This window comes from Protopterus annectens, chromosome 3.part0, assembly GCF_019279795.1.
Source record: "Protopterus annectens isolate FY-2018-M chromosome 3.part0, PAN1.0, whole genome shotgun sequence".
NCBI lineage: Eukaryota > Metazoa > Chordata > Ceratodontiformes > Protopteridae > Protopterus > Protopterus annectens.
In genome coordinates this window covers 649,355,731-649,376,890 of record NC_056731.1, presented here as the reverse complement: position 1 = coordinate 649,376,890, position 21,160 = coordinate 649,355,731, and the positions used below count along the sequence as shown (strand labels likewise).

Sequence of the window (21,160 nt, the reverse complement as noted above, 5' to 3'; positions counted from 1 at the left end):
ATCACCAGAAAATCATACTTAGGAAAATGGAAGAGATTTTCCATCTGGTGCTACTGCAAGAACATCAACCCTCCTCAGACAGACATCAATTCTGTCCTGGAATACCTTTCCAATCTGTTTAGCTAGGCCCTGTCCTACTCCAGTATTAAAGGTACATGTGTCTGCCTTCTATTTAAAGAGAGTCATTCACTTAAGACCACCCAGAAGGAACATAGTGCCTACTTGGGATCTCAGCTATATACTAGAAAAAAATCACCTTGCTTCTCTTTGAGCCAGCATTTTCTGCCTGTCTAAGGCTGTTCACTTGGAAGATCATCTTACTAATACCTATCGCCTCAGCAAGGTGGCTGTCAAGAATACAAGCCCTCTTGCGCAGATAACCTATGTTATGTGGTCCTATCTCGCCTACATTCCTAACTCACGGCTCCGACTCGGCCAAATTTCTCTAGCACGAAGTCTCTAATTGGCTGGGCTAACCCAGTATCCCAAGATGCACCTCGCCCTAGCCCCAGATCTCGTTTGCTGCTCGTAGAGTTAGGACGTGGTTTCGCTTCGCTGTGGCTAAGTACCCTTTTTAAAATACTTCTAAGTATTTTAGCAGTCTACTTTTTGATAAAAGCTATTTTAATAGTTAGCTTTGTCTCTGACTAGTTGTTGTGTGAGTTTTTTGAAAGTACGGTGTTTTTGTGGTATCCCTACTGTTTTCGCGGGCTAGGCCCGTTTAAGTTAGAGGACCTAGTCCTCTCCAGTGTGTTCCCTTGTTGTTTTGTGCTGTTTTCTTGTCGGTGGTTAAGCTCCCTCTTAGGAAGCATTTATATTAGAGTTTCCTTGTCTGTTAAAGTGGTTTTTGGTCTTCCCGCCTTCCTCTTGTGTTCGTCTCTGTCGGTTGTGAGTGGTGCGGTTGCTTACCATGTCGAAAGAACTGAAGGAACATAAACCCTCTGGGTTTAAGAAGAGTACAAAATGTGGCTATAAAATGTCCATTACAGATGGGCACTCTGTCTGTGTTTATTGTCTTGGTGCTATTCACTTGCAAGAGTCCTGCAGTTTCTGTCATGTTTTTAGCCCTAGGGTACTGCAGGAACGTAAAAATAAGTTGATTTTGAAGGGTCTGATTAAGCCCTCCTTTGAGGAGGCCTTGGAGCCTTCTTCGTCTTCTAGTACCAAGTCTAAGCCTCCTAAGGCCAAGAAAAGATCTCTGGCTCTGTCTGCTTCTTTTGAGCCATCGGAGAAGATTTGTAAAGTGGATACTTCCTCCTCGGCTCCATTGTCCTTGGGGCCGCAGGAGGTATCTGTTGTACTGGAGTCGACCTTGGCTCCGATACTATTGGAACCTATTTGGAACCGGTCACCCAGAGTCAGGCATGAGTCTCCAGTTAGGAGATCCCGATCTCCTTCTATTTCTTCCAAATCCTCTAGGCTGTCTGATTTGGATGTGGATAGGGTGGTCCAGAGGCTCCTGCAGTCGCCGGTGTTAGCAAAACTGTTTTCGGCTCTGACCCAGTCGGCTCCGCAGCCGGTCCCCATTCTAGTACCGATGATTCCTCCCCCAAACACCCATGTGTCGTCGGAGCCGGAGTGCTCCGCGCTGAGTGATGTTCTGATGTTGGCTCCGATACCCCATGTGAGTCTATCGGAGCTGGCTTCGGCTCCAACCAGGTCGGTTCCATCCTCTGGTTTCGGCGCTCGGGTTTCCTCAGTCGGACCCGAGGGAGATACCTCGTGACTCCTGTCGGTTCCGAGCCTCCCTCTTGGTGCTTCGGCTCGGGGAATCTCGACTCCGGTCATGATCTCGGAGACTGGTCGGTCCTCGGACTCGGGGGGGACCGGCCTTCGAGGCCATGAGGAGCGCACTGGCCAGGTCGTCAATTACATCACCTGGATGGGTCACTCCGTCCCCTTACACCCCGGCTAGAGCCTTTGACGCCCCCCACTCCGTGGATGGCGGAGCCCGAAGGTCTGGGGATAACCCCTTGAGCGTTCCCCTACTTTCTGAGGGCCCCTCAGAGTCGGTGCCTGAGGAGCCTCCCAGAAAGTAGTTGTGCAAGAGGAAGTACATCGACTCCCAGGACGAGTCCCTCACTTCCGATACCGACCTCGAGGAGTCAGAGGGGTCCCCCAAGTCATCTTCCAATGATGTCGCTTTCTCCGACATCCTGGAGATTTTGAGACAGAGAGGTGACTGGCCTTCCAAAACCCCCTCTGAGGAGGAGTCGGTATTCCTCAAGGCCTTCGGAGCTCAACCCTCCACCTCCTGGGTGTCTCCACCCTTCGACGAACTCCTGGATTTGATTTGTCGAAGGGTGTGGGAGAACCCTGATTCCGTGGAACCGGTGCCCAGACGTCCAAACAAGTTCCTTTCTGCTCACCCGGGGAAAGAGTTCCTTACCAAAGGGGTTTCGGTAGATGCCTTGGTGGTGGCATCAGCCACTCAGCAGGAAGTTGCAGAGGCTTCTTCTTCAGTCCACCCTCCTAACAAGGAGTCCAGGAGTATGGACCGGTATGGGAAGCGTACCCTGTATTCGGCGACCTTTACCTTACGGTCGTTGAATTACCTCTGTCAATTCACTCGACTCCAAAGAGATCTCCTGAAGGTGCTAGGAGATACTCTGACTGGTAACATGCCTGAGGCGGTGGCGCAGACTGTAAACGCCCAGTTGTCTACCCTTGGTTCCATTGTCAACTCGTCTTTGAGGCTCATATCTTATGCAGCTGAAGGGGGCGAGTAGGGCAGCTAGCTCAGGCGTAGCTCTCAGAAGGCAAGCCTGGATGTGCCTGTGTCATTTCACGGAGGCCTTTAAGTCTTCCTTCACTGACGCCCCCTTTGATGGGTCCTCTCTCTTCAGGCCCAAAGTGAAACACACATTCACCAGACGCGAACAGGAAGGAAAGACCCTATCCGTAGGGGCCCGTTTTTCTCTCCCTTCTAGGCCTTATCCCAAGGCTCAGAGAGGAGGGAAAATGTGGTTCAAAAAGTCTCAGAGGTCCTTTCCTGCAGCTCAAGGTGAGTCCCCCTCCAGAGGCGGGGGGGGGGGGGATTATTCCAGAAGACACCGTCCTAGAGGCAGAGGAGGCCCCTGCAACTCGGGAGACCGCGATTCCTTTCGCGGTTCTTCTTTCCAGCATTCCTGAGGTGTTGCCCGACTGTGCTATTCCGGAGCCAGTCGGGGGCCGAATTTCAATGCATCCAGAAGCCTGGGAAAGCATCACCCAGGATCGTTGGGTGCTTTGAATAGTTACCGGAGGTTACACTATCCCCTTTGCATCAACACCGCCCCCCCCAGTCAGAAGGATCCCGGACGTCCCACCCAGTCAACGGGATCAAGCAGCACTAGAAGTTGCAAAGCTGCTAGAAAAAGGAGTCATCCAGCCAGTCCCCTCAGACCATGTCGGATCAGGAACTTACTCACGACTCTTTTTGGTGCCGAAAAGAACAGGGGACCTGAGACCCATTCTGGATCTCAGTCGACTGAATCACTACGTTCTGAAGTCCAAGTTCCAAATGGTCACGCTTCAGTCCATTTTTCCATTGCTGGAGAAAGGAGTATGGATGTGCTCCATCGATCTCAAGAATGCCTACTACCACATCAAAATGGAGAAGGCATCCAGGAGTCATTTACGCTTCCGGCTAGGAGTCAGTCACTTCCAGTTTCGTGCCCTGCCCTTTGGTCTCACCACAGCCTCCAGGGTGTTTACCAAGTGTTTGGCAGTGGTGACAGCTCACCTGAGACGTCTAGGATTCCAGGTGTTTCCATATCTGGACGGCTGGCTTATCGCCGCCCCCACCAGGCATCTGCTCGTTCAAGCCAGGGAGACGACCATCTCACTTTGCCAACGTCTAGGAATTACTTTGAATTGGGAAAAGTCTGCCTTGCAGCCCTCACAGCGTGTTGTTTTTATTGGCGCAGAGCTAGACTCTATTCAAATGCGCGCCTTTCTACCACAAGAGAGGATAAGAGTGCTGCAGTCTCAGATCCATGCACTGTTGTCCCTCAGAAAAGTTCAGGCCAGGTTAGTTCTTCAGCTCTTGGGATCCATGGCCTCCACCAGCATGCTGGTACCTTTAGCCAGGTTACACATGCGGATCCTACAGTGGCTCCTGTCGGCTCAGTGGTTCTTTCAGAAGCTTCCTCTTTCCCCCTTGATACTTCTCACGGAGCGGTGCAAACAGGACCTACTCTGGTGGCTACGTTTTGCCAATCTGGACAGAGGAAAGAGCTTGATTCCTATGTCTCCAGTGGCCACGGTGACCACGGACGCCTCCCAGATGGGGTGGGGGGGCATTATCTAGGCAGGACAGTCCAAGGCACATGGCAAGATCACGAGGTACGCTTGCACATCAATGTTCTGGAGATGAGAGAGGTGTTTCTGGCGTTGCGAGCACTCCAAGACTCTCTACCTCTGGGAACGATTGCAATTCACTCGGACAACATGTCCATAGTGTGGTACCTGAACAAGCAGGGGGGAACCAAGTCTTATCCCCTCTGCAGAGAGGCCATGCGAGTGTGGCATTGGGCAGTGTCTTCCCAACGGTTTCTAGTGGCAACGCACATTCCGGGGAAGTCCAACATGATAGCGGACAGGCTAAGCAGAGCTATTCTGATACCTCACGAGTGGTCCCTGAACAACCGAGTGGCGGTTCAGATCTTCAAAAGGTGGAGTCAGCCTTGCTGCGATCTCTTCGCCAGCCCCTTCAATGCCAAATGCAGCGAGTACTTCACTCTGATTCCCACCACAGAGGCAGTCACCCTGGGACGCTCTAGCTCACGATGAGCCCCCCGGTCTGGTCTACACTTTCCCTCCGTTTCCTCTGTTACCAAGAGTGATCCAGAAAGCCATATCCTTGGGAAGCAGAATGATCCTTATTGCTCCACACTGGCCTCAACAAGTATGGTTCCCTTTTCTTCAACGGTACGCACTGGATGGTCCGTGGACTCTGGACCCAGTGCTGGACCTCCTGATTCACATATCAGGACAACTCCATTCATCCCTGCGAACTCTCAGGTTGACAGCCTGGCTGCTCCACTTCCGTCGCTAGACAGGCGACATGCCTTTTCACCTGAAGTGGTACACATCTTGTCTTCTTCTCATAAGTCTTCCACCAGGAAGATTTATTCCAGCAAATGGAGGAGATTCTCCATTTGGGCTCAGGCCCAAGTTTTGGACCCCTTCACAGCCCCAATTCCGTCGGTCTTAGATTTTTTAGCCATGTTGTTCCGTCAGGGCTCCGTGCCCGGTACCATTAAAGTGCAGTTGGCTGCAATTTCCAATTTTCACACATCTTACGAGCCCTCTCTTATGGGCCACAAACTCTGTAAAGCCTTTCCAAAAGGTGCTTGGTTACTTCGTCCCCCTGTTTCAGAACCTGTCATGCCATGGGATCTAAATTTTGTGCTACAAGCTATTACGTCACCACCCTTTGAACCAGCTGCCACTTGTGAATTGAAATTCTTATCTTGGAAGATGGCGTTTCTGATAGCCGTTACATCGGCCAGAAGGGTATCAGAACTTCAAGCTTTGTCCATTAAACCTCTGTATTTGATCTTTCATAAGGACAGAGTTTCTCTGAGGCTTAACCCGTCCTTCCTTCCGAAGGTGTCATCCACTGTCAATCTCCATCAATCTATTGAGCTACCAGTGTTCTTTCCGAACTTTTCCAATAAAGCAGAGTTCAGGTTTCATCAGTTGGATGTGCACAGACAACTGAGATTTTATTTACACAGGACTAAGCATGTCAGGAAATCTGATCAACTGTTTGTGTCCTTTTCAGAGAACAGAGCAGGTTGTCCTATTTCCAAATGCACAATTTCTAAATGGATCAAAGATTGTATTTCATTCATCTACTCATCAGCAGGCAGAAATTTACCTTTTCCCGTCAAAGCTCACTCTACCAGGGCTATGTCTACATCAATAGCTTTCCATGCTAGGCTGGATGATATTTGTGCTGCGGCTACTTGGGCCTCTCCCAACACTTTTATTACTCATTACAAGCTGGACGTGACTTTTAGGGGCCGGGCTTCCTTTGGTTCCACGGTTCTCAGGAGTATCTTCCTATGAGCCTCCCAGGATAGAGGTGCTAGAGACACTGTCCCGTGAGTAAGGAATGTAGGCGAGATAGGACCACATAACATCAGTTAGTTATGTACTCACCATAACGATCGGCTCTGTGGACCCTTCAAGGTCAGTGATTTTGTTCCCTTATCTGACTGGAATTTTTTCCAGTGTTGATTGTGTATGGGTTATGATTGGTATGATTGCAAACAAGATCTGGGGCTAGGGCGAGGTGCATCTTGGGATACCGGGTTAGCCCAGCCAATTAGAGACTTCGTGCTAGAGAAATTTGGCCGAGTTGGAGCCGATTCTCAGCTCCAAACCCGTGAGTAAGGAATGTAGGCGAGATGGACCACAAACATCGATCGTTATGGTGAGTACATAACTAACTGTTCTCTGTCATTCACAGGGTTAAGGTAACCCTTAGAACTAATCCGTCCCTCAACCAAAGGTGGTATCAGAACTTTCTCTAAACCAGGCTCTCCACCTGACAGTTTTCTTTCCAAATCCACAGAACAAAGTGGAACAAATCCTTCATTCCCTGGATCTATACAGACAAATTGTGTACTACCTAGACAGGAAAAAAAAGCAAATAGAGCTGAGCAATTGTTGGTTGCTTTTGCAGAAAGGAAAGAGGGCATACCTCTCTCCAAACAAACCATATCTAAGTGGGAAGCCAGTGGTAATAAATTATGTTGCACTCACCATGGAAAACCTCTACCTGGTCAGGTCAAAGCCTGTTCTACTAGGCACAGAGCAACTAAAACTGCCTTCCTAAAAGGAGTTCCTACCAGGCTATCCTAGAAGCTGCCACTTGGAACTTGGCGCACACTTTTACAAAACATCACTATTTAGGTATTGCTTCCAGAGCTAAAGCAGGATTTGTTACTGCCATCCTGCAAAATCTTATTTCCTAAGGGACAACAAATTGCCTGCCACCCAGTTGGTAGCTTTAGGAGTTCTCCCAAGAATCAGTATTGCAGCATTGACTGTGAAGAACATGGTACAGTTGTGTCATACTTAATGTAATTGTAGATTTTTTTGGTTTTGTTTTGTTTTTACATAATTGTAGATGTTCGAGTAGATCAGTGTTGCAATGCAAACTCCCACCCTCCAATCCCTCTGTCTGCTGATTCTCCCCCCCCCCCCTTACTGGGAGCTAGGGGTAGAGGAGATTCCTGAAGATAGCTCCTTGCTTAACCATCATCCCCTCTCCTCCTAATATCTCTCAATTGCACTCTGAAATTCAGACAACTGAAGATGTTCTGTCCACAGGCATCCAGCTGCTTGTTGACTGCATAAAATGACTTGAAGAAGGCACCATCATACTTTCTCCTTATACCCAGACATACAGATATTAGTCCTTGGATGCCCATCTGCTAGGGATGATGTGGAGACTCAAAGCTGGGCAGGTTGTGGGCTTCTGCATGGCAGGAAGATTCAAGAATCAGTGCTGCAACATTGATCTACCTGAACATCTACAATTACTGTAAGTGTGACACAATTGGGATTTGTGGCGTCTGTCACTACAATAGTTCCTTTGGTCGGGCTTCAATTGTGGAAGTTCCAATGGTATCTCAAAACAATTTGACTGCGCATTGTCATCCTTTGGACTTCCCATCCCTCTCTTGCCTTGACTCAGACAGGAGTTCCTATGGCAAATTCAGCAGATTTCCTTGAATCCAGGCCTTCCCTTTTGGGTTCCAACTATTTACAGATGCTTCAGACATGGTTTGGGGGACTTCCTTGATTAATGTCAGGGTCCAGGGGGTCTGGTCTTACCAACTAGTTTAACACCATGACAGCATTAAGGAGATGAGAGCTCTGCTATTAGTTGTACAGGTTTTCATTCCCTCTGGGTTCTGGGCTGTGTCTCTTTATGATTTTCACCAACACCACCACTGAAATGTAGGACATAAATAAGTGTGTGTGTGTGTGGGGGGGGGGCACAAAGTCTTATCTTTACTGCAAGCTAGCACTAATAGTCTGAGATTTTGCTATCTGCCATCGTTTGACTTTTCAGGTGGATTACATTCCCTCAGAACACAGTTAGCAGACAATCTAAGCAGACCCAATGCAGATCATCACGAGTTGATGCTTCACAGGGAGGTTTTCATGAACATAGTCCATTGTTGAGGTATTCCTCAAGTGGATCTTTTTGCCTCCCCGCTAAACAGACAGCTTCCCAAGTTCTGTTCCAGAGTACCAACTCTTTTGATACAAAGATTCAAAGTAAACTTTGTCATTTAGGGCTACACGTGTGGACCTAAACAAAATTACAAGTATCAGCTCACCATGAGAGTACAGAAGAAGCATAGGATACAATAAATACAACAATAAGACATGTCAAGCAAAGGAATTAGAGACTAATGATTATGCCCCAAGAACATAAGAAAAAAAGCTAACCCGCTATGTAGTTATATAAATATTGTACAGTAGCAATATGACAGGTAAGATTGGTTATTGCACATGAACTAAAATTATCACTCTTTATGTATTATTACAAAAAGCAAGTAACAGGCAAATTGCACTTGAATGTAAATGTATAACTAACTAACTAAATAAATAAATATTGCACATTCAAACCAGAACACTGTTATTAAGTTAATGAGTTAATAAGTCTCATCACCATTGGGTAGAAGCTGTTAATGAATCTGAAAGTCCTACAACGAATACTGTGATACTTCCTGCTAGATGACAGTTGAGTAAACCAGCCGTCTGCAGGGTGCGAGGAGACTAAGTATTTTGTGGGAAGTTTTAAGGCTCTTTACTGTGAATAGCCCTTGGATTGATGGTAGACTGGTGCCCATGATTTTATCAGCAACTCTCACCACTCTCTGTAGATTCTTCTTTTCAGCTACTGGGCAGGTCCCAAACCAAACAGTGAAGTTACTGGTGAGAATGCTTTCAGTAGCTCCTCTGTAGAAGGTGGGCAGAACAGTAATTGAGAGCTTTTCTCTTTTGAGCCTTCTTAGAAAGTGGAGACGTTGATGGGCCTTTTTGACCAACTGACCAGTATTCACAGTCCAAGAGAGATGCTCTGAAATGTACACTCCTTGACATTTTGTAGTTTTAACCCTTTCTACCTCTTCACCGTTAATCTTGATTGAGTGGGCAGTTGAACTTTTCCTGAAGTCAGGGATGATTTTCTTTTGTTTTATTGATGTTCAGGTCTAGGTTGATGTCCTTCTGTTCTCACTTTGCAATATTCATAACTGTAGGGAGGTTATTGCCTACAGCACTGGACATCCAGCCAGTATAGCAAAGTCTTAGGATCAGGGGTATGTGCCACATTGCTTGTCAGGGCCATAAACCGACGTCTGTTATAAAAGTAACGTCTGCACATACACATACCCCCTTCAGAACTTTTCTGCCACAGTGATGTATGGACATCCGATCGCCAGCTCCGGGAATCAGTCCATTTGTTTGTTTCGGCCGTCCGATACAGATAAGTACCATTTTGGGTTTTTGGTTGTCTTTCTTATAGCTTTTCAAATGTACATGTCAGCTAGGAAGGGGAGGTGTGCTTGTGGAAGACAAATTCCACATAAGGACATGCATGATAAGTGCTTATGCTGTTCAGGTGAAGACCACAACCATACATCTTGAGACATCTGTGAGTCCTTTGTACCAAAAATGCTTCACAGCCATCTGGCTGCCTTAAAACTTTATTTAGAAAACCAGAGGTTCCAACGTCTAGCATTAGGCATGGAAGGTGAGGTAGGTACCTCTGACGAGCCACCTCGGAAGAAGGCCAAGAAAGTTAGGCCTGACACTTATGCTGCACCTCAGGAGTCCAGTGGGACTCTCAAGGCGGATGTTAGCCCAGGGCCTCATCAGACAACCATTTCAGAGCTAGAACCGGGAACCATGGTGGAAGCTAGTTCAGTGGAAATGCAGAGTATGTCCACTGAGGTTGATCAGCCATCATCCCCTGATGGCGAGGGGGAATCACGGCTCGTGACTTCGAAGGGGCCTACTCCAGCCTTTGCATCCTCCCAGGCATTGGTGTCTAAACATATGCATCCTTCTACTCCTCCAAAGAGGAAACCGAAATTAAAACATAGTGAACATAGAGAAGCTGAACCAGCTCCTGGATGGGAAGTTTTTTTCCCAAAATCTTTTCAGGGCTTTCCAAGTCCTCTAGTCTCGGGTACCACAACCAACCCCTTCACCTCTGCATGCCTTAGAGGATTCAGAAGAAGAACTCTCTTCCTCTGATGAATCACTTACCAATTGCTCCCAGATTGAATTCCCCAAGGACTTCATTACCCTTGAGGAGGAGGAGAACACTGTTAGTCCTGAATCTCCAGGGGAAGAATTCTCCTTGGGGGACACCATTTCTCTTAAGAGAGAACACTTTAAGTGGCAGGCCTCAGATGTTTCTGAAAGAAAAAAGGGATACTTTGAAATACTGCAGATGGACCAGCTATCTCCATCTGCAGTTCCTCCCCTGCTTCCAGCCTTTCATGATGCCTTTCTGGCTGCATCCCAGACCCCGACTCTCAGCCCCCAGTTTCCAGTCATCCAGATAGGTTTTATAAAGTTCGTCAGGATACACAATTCTTATTCAAGAACCTCCCTGCAGACCCTCCTGTCATAGCAGTGTCAGCAGATAAATCACCCAGTCAGCTGCCTTCCTCTCTGTTTCCCACCAACAAGGACAGCAAATTTATGGATAGACTAGGGAAGAAAGTGTATGTTTGCTCCACTCTAGCCATCAGAGCCCTAAATTATCAAACTTATATGGCTAGGTTTGTTTTAGGTACCCTATCAGAAGCCTGTACACTGATACCAGATGTGCCAGACTCCTCTGCTAAGTCACAACTCTCTGCCCTGCTCTCTACTGCCTGTCATGTGACCAGGTACTCCATCAAGTGCAGTTATGATGCAGTAGAGGCATCCTCCAAATCTGCAGCCTCAGGTTCTGTCCTGAGAAGATATTCTTGGGTGAGGCTACAGCCCCTTCCCATGGATGCCCAAACCAAATTGCTGGATGCATCACTTGATAATAAGGCCCTTTTTGGTGCAGCTTCTGCAGAGCTCCTTAAATCCTACAGGAAAAGGGCAAGGAGTTACAAAATTTGAAAGATTTGCTGGTTTCTTTTATTCCTAGGTATCACAGGAACTATCCTCAAAGGCTCACCTTTGTTAGGAGGCAGTCATGTCAGTCTAATGCTCCACAGGCCAAGGGACAGAGGCAATCTAGGAAAACTCCACTCCTAGACAACCTTCCCCTTCCACTCCAACTCCCTTTCAGAGGCAGCCTGACCAAGACAGAGCCCCTCCACTGTGACTCAAACCCGTTACCCAACTCCACTTCCTTATTCCTCCACCTCACCCTTTCCCTACCCTCATGGTAGAAAATAGTCTCAGAGGCTTGGGTCCTTTCTATCATCCAAAAAGGATACTTTATGACTTGGTGGACACTCCCTCCCTTTCAGGGGATACCTCAACCGCCTACAAGTCAGCTTCATCTCTTCCCTCCCAATTTTTGATCAGCTCCAAGCTCAGGGCACCATAGAAAGAGTACCTCCAGAACAGACAAACAGGGGGTTTTACTCCAGGATGTTTTTGGTTCCAAGAAAAGATGGCCCTTGGATACCAATTCTGGATTTGTCTGTCCTCAATCTATTCCTCAAGGTGCCTACCTTCAAAATGATCACCTTGCATAATTTCCTACCCCTCCTACCCCTCATCCCCCACCAAGCCTTCATGGTATCCCTGGATCTGAAGGATGCATACCTTCATATTCCTATTCACCCCAGCTATAGAACGTTCCTATGCATTTCCATGGGCTCCTTGCATTTTCAATTTTCTCCATTGCCATTTAGGCTTTCCACAACCCCCAGAGTATTCACAAAGTGCCTAGCTCCAGTTATTGCCCACTGCAGAGTGCAGGGCATTTAAATATACCCATACCTAGACAACCTCTTGATACTTCACCAGGATTGCCACACCCTCAGTCACCACCTATGCATGGTGTCCAATACCCTGGCAAACTTAAGGTTCACTGTGAACCAGAAAAAAATCTCACCTGACACCCACTCAAGACCTAGTTTTCTTGGTGTGCAAGATAAATACAGACCAGATGGCAGTATTCATTTCTTGCCAGAAGGTAGAAGTCATCACACATTACCTCCAAACACTCCTGTTTTTCCAAATCTTATCAGCCAGGGAATTCCTGAGGGTCCTAGGCCACATAACATCCTTGATACCCATGCTTCCCTTATCAAGGCTGCATATGAGGAAGTTTCAATGGGTGTTAAAGTGTCGGTGGAACCAACATTCACACCCTTTGGATATTCCTCTACCTCTCCTTCCATGCCTGAAAAAAGAGCTGCAGTGGTGAGTTGCAACCATTCACCTCAGTCAGGGTATATCTTTGCAGATTCCTCCACCCTCACAACAAATCTTCACAGATGCTTCAGACCTGGGTTGGGGAGCAGTCCTGCAAAACCACAACAAACAAAACAAAGTTCAGGGAGAGTGGTCCTCCCTCAAGCAATGGGACCACATCAGTATTAAAGAGATGAGGGCCCTTCTCCTAGCATGGCAAACATTTCAGCAAATTCCCCTACCAGGCACCTTGAAAGTTGTCACAGACAATATGACCATCCTGTGGAATATCAGCAAGCAAGGGGGGACAAGGTCCTACCTACTCTTGCAGCCTGGCAATTCAGATTTGGTCCCTAGCAGCAGAACGTCACATTCACCTGCAAGCAGTGTACATTCCTTCAGTAGAGAATGTGATGGCGAACACACTCAATAGAACCTCTACACCCTCTCACGAATGGATGCTTCACAGAGAGTTGTTTTTGGAGCTTATCAAAATGCGGAGTATTCCTCAGGTAGATTTGTTTGCATCCTCCCAGAACAGGCAGATGCCTCTGTTTTGCAAAAGGGATCCACATCCACAGGCTTGGAGGGTGAACACCTTCTCTTTTTCTTGGGTGGGGGTGTAGCTTTATGCCTTTCACCACTTCACACTGATTCAAAAGGTCTTTCTGAAGATTCAGAGGGACAAACCAAAAATCCTGCTGGTGACTCCCTTTTGGCCAAGACAGCATTGGTTTCCCCTTCTTCACCTACTAGTCAAGGGGAATCACCACAGGTTAACCCACCAATTCAACCTACTCACACAAGACTGGGGGTCACTTATGCACCCTCAGGTGCTCAACCTCAGACTTACTCTATGGGTGATAGAGTTCTGATCCCCTATCCCCTTCAGACACCTCTATTCAGAGGACATACTCAGTGTCCTGCAGGAGGCCAGAAAGCCTAGTACCAGGAGAAATAATGTGTCAAAATGGAAAATATTCTCCAGGTGGTGTCATAAGAAAAAACAGGACCCCTTTCTTATTCCTGTACCTATGGTTCTTTCTTACTTTTGTGAGCTTCTACAGTCAGGACTGACTTATTTGTCTGTTAAGGTTCACTTGTCAGCCATTTCCACCTGTCTCCCTTTGGTACACCCCTTGGCATCCAGATTAGAGCTAAAACTATTCTTAAGTGAAGTCCTCCATATCAGGCCCCCTCGTAAACCAATACCACCTTCATGGGACCTTAATTTTGTCCTTGAAAAGCTCACACTACCTCCTTTTGAACCAGCTCACTCAGCATCACTGAAGCTATGTACTTGGAAAAGAGTACTGCTGGTAGCCCTCACATCTGCCAGGAGGGTCTAAGAAATTCAAGCCCTGACGGCTTACCCTCTTTACCTCATCTTCCATAAGGACAGGGTCTCCGTCAGGACTAACCCTTCCTTCATGCCTAAAGTAGTTAATGAACTGTCTTTCAATCAAGCCATTGACCTCCCTGTTTTCTTCTCTCAACCTCAAAATGCTTCTGAAAGAACCTTACATTCCTTGAATGTTTATAGACAACTTTGGTATTACCTGGGCAAGACCTAATCGATTAGAAAGTCGGACCAGCTGTTTGTTTCCTCTCACCCAGGGGCCTTGGGGAAGGCAATCTCTAAACAGACTGTATCATAATGGATTTCTAAAGCTATATATGCCTGTTGTTCCTTTCATGGAATGGATTTAACTGCCAATGTGAGAGTGCATTATACTAGGGCAGCTACCTCTTCAGCACCCTTTTTCAGGGGGGGGGGGACTATGCTTTCACACTGGAAGTGGCCACCTGGTCCTCAGTCCATACCTTTACCAAGCACTACAAGGTAGACTTGATCTCTAGAGACAGAACTGGGTTTGCTAGGCCAGTTTTACAGTTTCTCATAGACCAGGCCCCTCAACCTACCTCCCAGGCTCGTACCTAATGCTTGGGTACTCTCCCTACAGTTATGAATGCTGCAACATGAGAATAGAAGGACAGAATAGTTGTGTAAGGACTTACCATAACATTAGACGTCCTTCTCTTCCATGTTATAGTATTCAGTCCCCCCTCCAACCCCGTCTTACTCTGCCTTTCCATCTGGAGTGACTTTCTCTACCTTCTCTCCACCCAAACAGGGCACTGCAATAGGCACATACATTTATTAGGTTCCTTTGGCCTGGTGGCATATGTGGGTCTGAAATGCTTCCTTTTCTTTGCTTCCCAGGGGTACTACTGTATGCGGCATTTATTTTTGAAGGAGGCAAGGGCAGATGTCACTTTTATAGCCCAGGTCGGTTTATGGCCCTGACAAGTAATGTAGCATGTAGCCCTGATCCTAAGACTTTGGTATACTGGCCGGATGTCTGGTGCTGCAGGCAGCAACATTTGTACAGTTATGAATTCTGCAGCATGGAAGAGAAGGACATCTAAGGTTATGGTAAGTTCTTAAACAACTATTCTTTTCTCACACACAAGTCGAACAGAGAGTCAACCTCGTCTCTGTACACTCTTTCACCTTCAATGAGGTCCATGACTGTGGTGTCATCTACAAACCTGATGATATGATTGGAGCTGTGTTTTGCAGAACAGTTATGGGTAAGGATGATGAAAAGCAGCGGTCTGAGTACACAGCCCTGAGGAACACTAGTGTTGAGAATTGTGCACCCCAAGGTGTTCTTTCCTTACACAGGTGCTTGTTAATGCCAAGGTTGATTAGCTTATCGATAAGTTGCATCAGAACCACAGTATTAAATGCTGAACTGAAGTCTGTGAACAACAGTCTTGACATAGTTTTTCTTTCCCTCTAGATGGTCATGAGAGGTGCATTGCCACCGATATGGCATCAGCAGTGGACCTGTTTGCCCAATAAGCGAATTGTAGATGATCAAAGGTTGATGGTATAATTGCTGACAGGTGATTTTTAACAATCCTCTCAAAGCAGTTCATGATGTTAAAGCAACCCGCCTGTAGTCATTCAGGTAAGAGGGATTGGCTTTTTTGGGAGGAGGGATGATGTATGTTACCTTGAACCAAGAGGGTACTTTTTCTAGAGCAAGAGGTGTTGAAAATGTCTGTTATAACTGAGCATAGTTGATCTGCACACCCTTTTAGTACGTTGCCCAATATTTTGTCTGGGCCAGCAGCCTTCCTGGGGTTCACTTTCTTTATCTGACCTCTCATTTCCTCAGAGTTAAAACTGATCACCCCCTCATTCTAGTCAGTGGGTAACCTAGTTGCAGGTGTGTTAAATTTTTCTTCGAATTTACCAAAGTAACAGTTCAGCATGTCCAGGAATTCAGTGCTGTCCTAACACTGAGCTGTTGTATCTCTTGCCAAAGACTACTAGTATCCCTCATGTCCTCAAAGTGACTCCTTGATTTATCCCTCTTAGCCTCTTTAATGCTTCTTTTTAGATTTGCTCTAGCTTCACTTAGACCTTCCTTGTCTTTTGACCTGAATGCTGCATTCCTTCTCTTCAGGAGTTCATAGATGTTACTAGTGAGCCAAGGCTTTTGGTTTGCTCCAGTTGTGATGCTTTTGGTTTGCTCCAGTTGTGATGCTTTTGGTGATAGATACGTCATCAACACACTTTGAGATGTATGCCATTACTGCTTCTGTGTAGTCATCTATGTTTACCCGTTGGTCTGATGTGGTTGCCTCTCTAAGTACATCCCAGCAGGTACTTTCAAAACATTCCTGGAAAGATTCCATTGCCCCTAGTGCCAAACCCCGATTTGCTTCACCGTGGGCTTTCTTTGATCAGAGTGGGTTTGTAGGATGGTAGAAGCATGATGGAAATGTGATCGGAGCTTCCTGTATTAGGTTGTTGTACTGCTTTATAGGCTCCTTTTATGTTGGTGTATGCCCTGTCCAAAATACTTGTACCTCTTGCGGGAAAGTCTATACATTGATAAATAGTGGGGTAGGACCTCTCTCAGATTAGCTTGATTGAAGTCTCCTGTTACCACGTGTGCAGAGTCTTCAGTACTCTGTAGCTCACAGATAGAGCTCTGTAGTTTGTTCAGGGCTTCAGTGGTATTAACATTGGGTGGACCACTGTTGCACAGACTCCATTAAACTCCCTGGCTACGTAAAAATGTTGACATTTTAAGGACAAGAACTGTGGACTATCATTGCAGTGTGTCTGTATAATCTCATAGTTCTTACTCCATCTCTGAATTACATAGATACAGACTCTACCTCCCTTCGCTTTTCAACACAAGGCTTGGCATCTGTTTGCACATGAGTGTGAAACCCTTTAAGTTAAGCGCACTGATCTTGCTGTGCAGCACTGTCTCTGTAAAAATCAATAAACAGATATTTCTCTCCTTGTTTTTTGTGGAGAGTTCCAGCCTTAAAAAGTCAGTCTTATTGTCCATTGAGCACACATTAGCTAGCACTATGGATGGCAGTGCAGACCTGTGAGGATTAGTCTTCAGCTTAGCAGCAGTCCCAGCTCTGCAACCTCTTTTCCTGGTTCTCTGACATCTTTTCCTCATCCAGAGTGTTCCAGAACCTTCTTCCTCTTGTTTCAGGCACCTTTAGAACATGATGGGTTAAAATACAAAGATCTAGGAGTTCTGAGAGTGAAGTAGGCCCCAAATACTCCACAGACTGTGGTGGATCCAACTACCAACACAGCACTGATAGCTGCTTGATTTCCAGTAACTTCTGTCTGCTGTAAGTTAATGTACCTTCATTAACTCATTACATCTGAGTGACGTCTCCAGGTCCATTTTCCTTATGGAAAATTAACCTGGAGATGTCAATCGCATGTAATGAGTTAAGGAAAATGAACCTGGAGATGTCACTCAGATGTAATGAGTTAAGGAAAATGAACCTGGAGATGTCACTCGGATGTAATGAGTTAAGGAAAATGAACCTGGAGACATCACTCGGATGTAATGAGTTAAGGAAAATTGACCTGGAGACGTCACTCGGATGTAATGAGTTAAGAGCCCAGAAAGTGATTTTCTTGGTGTTTTAAGTGAAAATGAAGATAGATGGAGCATTTCTGTCTGACGAGCCGACACAGCCACAGCCTCCTTGGGCACCGCCATTTTTATTTTTCTGGCTTAGAAAATTGATGCCACGTCTTTTTCTTGGAAGGGAATGTCCCTGTATGCTTATTTTCAGCTTTCTTTGTTGCCAAGGACCATGAACAAAATCATGTGGCACAGACCCAAAATCATGCTAGAGACTCCCTTTTGGCCCAAACAGCATTTGTTTCCCCTTCTCTTTCATGTGGCCAGGGTTAACACACTGGATAGGTCTTCTCACTCATGACAAGGGCACTGTCATTTACCCTCATCTTCTCTCTCTGTAGTTGACCCTGTTGGTGATAGGGTTTTAATTTATTTTTGACACCAGTTTTCTGAGGTTTTACTTTGGGATCTGCAGGAGACAAGAAAGCCCACTACTTGAAAATCTTATGTTGCTAACTGGAAGAGTTTTTCTGTATGGTGTCACAAACATGAAAGTGACCATCTTTTGGTGGTTTTCCTACAGTTGTTTCTTTCTTGTATGAGTTGCTCACTTCTGGTCGGGCATACTTGTCTGTTAAATTTCATCTGTCAGCTATGTTTGATTGTATGCCTTTGAATCCACCACTTTCTTATAAATGTGAATTTAAACCATTTTTGATAGGCATCTTTCATGTTAGTCTTCCAGGAAAGCCAATTACGCCTCCTTGGGACCTTAAATTTGTTCTTTAAAAGCTGATCCAGCCATATTTGAGCCAGCAGTTTATTCTACCTTACAGGTGTCTACTTGGAAGACTTAATTACTGGTGACTGTGTCTTCTGCCAAGTGAATCTCTGAGTTGCAAGCCTTTATGGTAGTCCCTCCTTTTTTGATTTTTCACAAGGAAAGTGTTTCTTAGGGCAAGTCATAATTTTATGTCTAAAGTGCTCAATAACTTGTCTTTGAATCAGACCATTTATCTTCCTTCCTTTTTTTCTTTCTCCTCAGAATGGTAGTGAGAGGGTTCTACATTCCTTGGATTTGCATAGACAGCTCAGATAGTATTTGGATAAGATTAAGGATATTAGAAAATCTGAGTAGCTTTTTGTTTCTTTTCATAGCAATAAGTTGCCGTTTCTAAGCAAACCATCTCCTCTTGGATTTTAAAAGCCATTTGTTGTCATTGGTCTTTTTATGGTAAGCAGCTTCCCTCTTCTGTTTGTGCTCATTTTACTAGGGTGGTGGCTTCTTCTGGAGGTTCTTTCAAGGGTCTTGATGTTCAGTCCATTTGAGAAGCTGCTACTTGTTACTCTGTGCACACCTTTACTAAGCACTGGGTGTATGTTCTAGGGTTAGGGCAGGTTTGCCAGGCCCATCCTCCATTGGATTTTGAAGGGCTCTTCTGTTACTTGCTTCCCCCACCTTCTTTAGTAGCTTTTGTACTCTCCCTTTTGTAAGGAATACTGCAGCAGTGATAAGGAAGGACATAGTACAGTTGTGTAAGATCATACATAACAGTAGATGTTCTACTTTTCATTGTTGCAGGACTCCATCCCTTCCTGCTTACCTTTGTTCAAAATGTTTTTGTTCCTCTCTGACTGAGGGGCCATTCTTTCTCCCCTTTCTGGATGTACATGTTCTCTTATTGTTATTCTGATGAGTTGCTGTGGTTTTCCTGAGGCAATTCATTTCTGAGGATTTGGCGCTCAATGTCACTTAAGTACTTTACACCTTGGATGCAGGACATATGTCTGATGTACAGTACTTGTTAGGGCCTAAGGCTTTGATATGTTGCTGGCCCTTTGGCTTTCCTTGTCAGAATATTCCTTTTTTGAGGAATACTGCAACAGTGAAAAGTAGGACATCTACTTTTAATGTAAGATCTTACACAGCTGTATTGTCTGAAGATATGATAAGCACGATACCCAGGGGAAAAAAAATGTGTGTGTGCTTTCACCGCTTTGACTCCATGTTTTTGTATCTACTCATAACAATTCTGCTCAACCGGCAGGAGAGCCTCAAGTTTGGACATTTTTGTTATGACTCCTGCCATTGAGTAAAGCCACATTAATGTGTTCCAAATTAGAATTTAGTACATTGAAATGTCAATCAGATGGACTTAGCCTATAAAAGGTACTATGTGGCCAGCAAAGGCTTTAGCCAGAATCCAAAAGCCTTGGTAAGAGAGGTGCAGGCCACCCCTGACAAAGCAGGAAGGCTTGTCAGCCATCTGTCTCATCCCAAGCAGGACACACACTGCGCCGCGGGCCCCCACACACACACACACGCACAGACTAGAATGACACCAACTACACAGCCAATTGTTAAAGTTAGTTGTTTTGTATTTGAATCTTGACATCATTCTGGGTTGTGTCAGAATATCACTCAGGGCCAGTATCTTTCCTACCTCAGACAGATGTATAAGCAAATCCAGTCATATCCTTCTGCTTGTCCAACAGTTGATAATTCATAGTTCGTAGGCTTATACTAGGGTAGCTGCCTTGTGGGCCATTTTAAGCCTAGCCAATTACCCCATGTGAGAATCAAACCCTGCACCTTGTGTTGGTAAGGTAAACACCTTAACCATTATACCAACCTCCCAGTGGGTAGAGTGTTAAGGTTATTTGCCCCATTGTGGATCCCTATCGTATCATAATCATATTTACTAAGAAGAAAGGATCTTAAGAGCCTTTTTTACATCTCATATCCTGGCTCCAGAAAGACCCTGGTCAACCTATTCTTATCCAGCCTGAAGGATACCTCCTTTTATTTTTACATCCTTTTTGTTCCTCTTTGTTTGGGGGGGGAGCTGTAAATGCTTCTCATTCAGAGTGATACCTTTAGCTATTCGGGTCTATATTAGAAGACCGAAAGTTTAAAATCGGGAATGCTTTAAAGACCGAAAATGCCACACCTCAAAGTGCTTTTTTTGAGATTGCAGTACAGTGAAGATCAGAATATTTGCCCTTTCCTCACTGTAGTGCGATCTCGGAGTTGGAATATATATTTAGTGGGGGATACAGCCGCCCCACAATAATGATTTCGAGGTCTGGCATTTTTGCGATTTTTAAACTTTCAGTCTTCTAATATAGACCCTAGCTAATTCTATATGATGATCTGTATTATCCCCATCCAATATCCTGCTTACCACTGGATCTGTGCACTTCAACCCCTCCTAACATTTTTGAATGATGCCATAGAGTGGGTAGAGGAAGAAAGTAGGTATAAGAAAACTCTTTTTCAGGTTTTTATTATAGAACCTTGTTAAAATACCATTTTATCAAAGTAGAATTCTCCTTGTTTTGACAGTAACAAAAAAATCTTTTCAGGGCATCTTTGCCACAGCAATATGGGCTTTTGTTGGGACTTGGGTAAGCATAACCACATCTGATAAATCAGTCTGTGCCTTGTTACAACCTGCTGTTCAGTATTCCCTTTTTATTTTATTACTGTGATGGTGGAAAGGAGAGAAGGTACGAACATGATGAATAAGTTTAACAGCAAGTCAAAAATCATGGTGAGTTCTGTGTCTTAAGGTCTTTCCAATAATCTGCTGTTTGATGAAATAGTATAAAGAAAAGCAAACTGTAGTTCTGTTGTTATGTTGTAATAAATGCTTATAGAAAGCAAGCAGTATTGTATTTTTTATCACAGCACTTTTCTGATATATGGACATGTGAGAAAAGCCACTAAAGATGATGCAGAACAGAGAAGCAGGTTTTGTTTATTAAGCTGTGTATTGACAGAATTAAGCCCAAAGAGGGGTCTTGCTGTATGATTAGTATAAAACAGTGCTGCATTCCTTTCA

The 21,160-nt window shown here is 45.4% G+C and overlaps 1 protein-coding gene across 1 annotated transcript in view; it reads left to right on the top strand.

Moving 5' to 3' along the window:
• POMGNT2 (protein O-linked mannose N-acetylglucosaminyltransferase 2 (beta 1,4-)) overlaps nt 1-21,160 on the top strand; it is a 369,016-nt gene that overhangs the window by 146,086 nt on the left and 201,770 nt on the right. Inside the window, exon 2 of the mRNA XM_044065045.1 lies at nt 15,198-15,368. The gene's annotated coding sequence lies outside the window, so the exon portion shown is untranslated. The remainder of the gene's footprint in view (nt 1-15,197; nt 15,369-21,160) is intronic.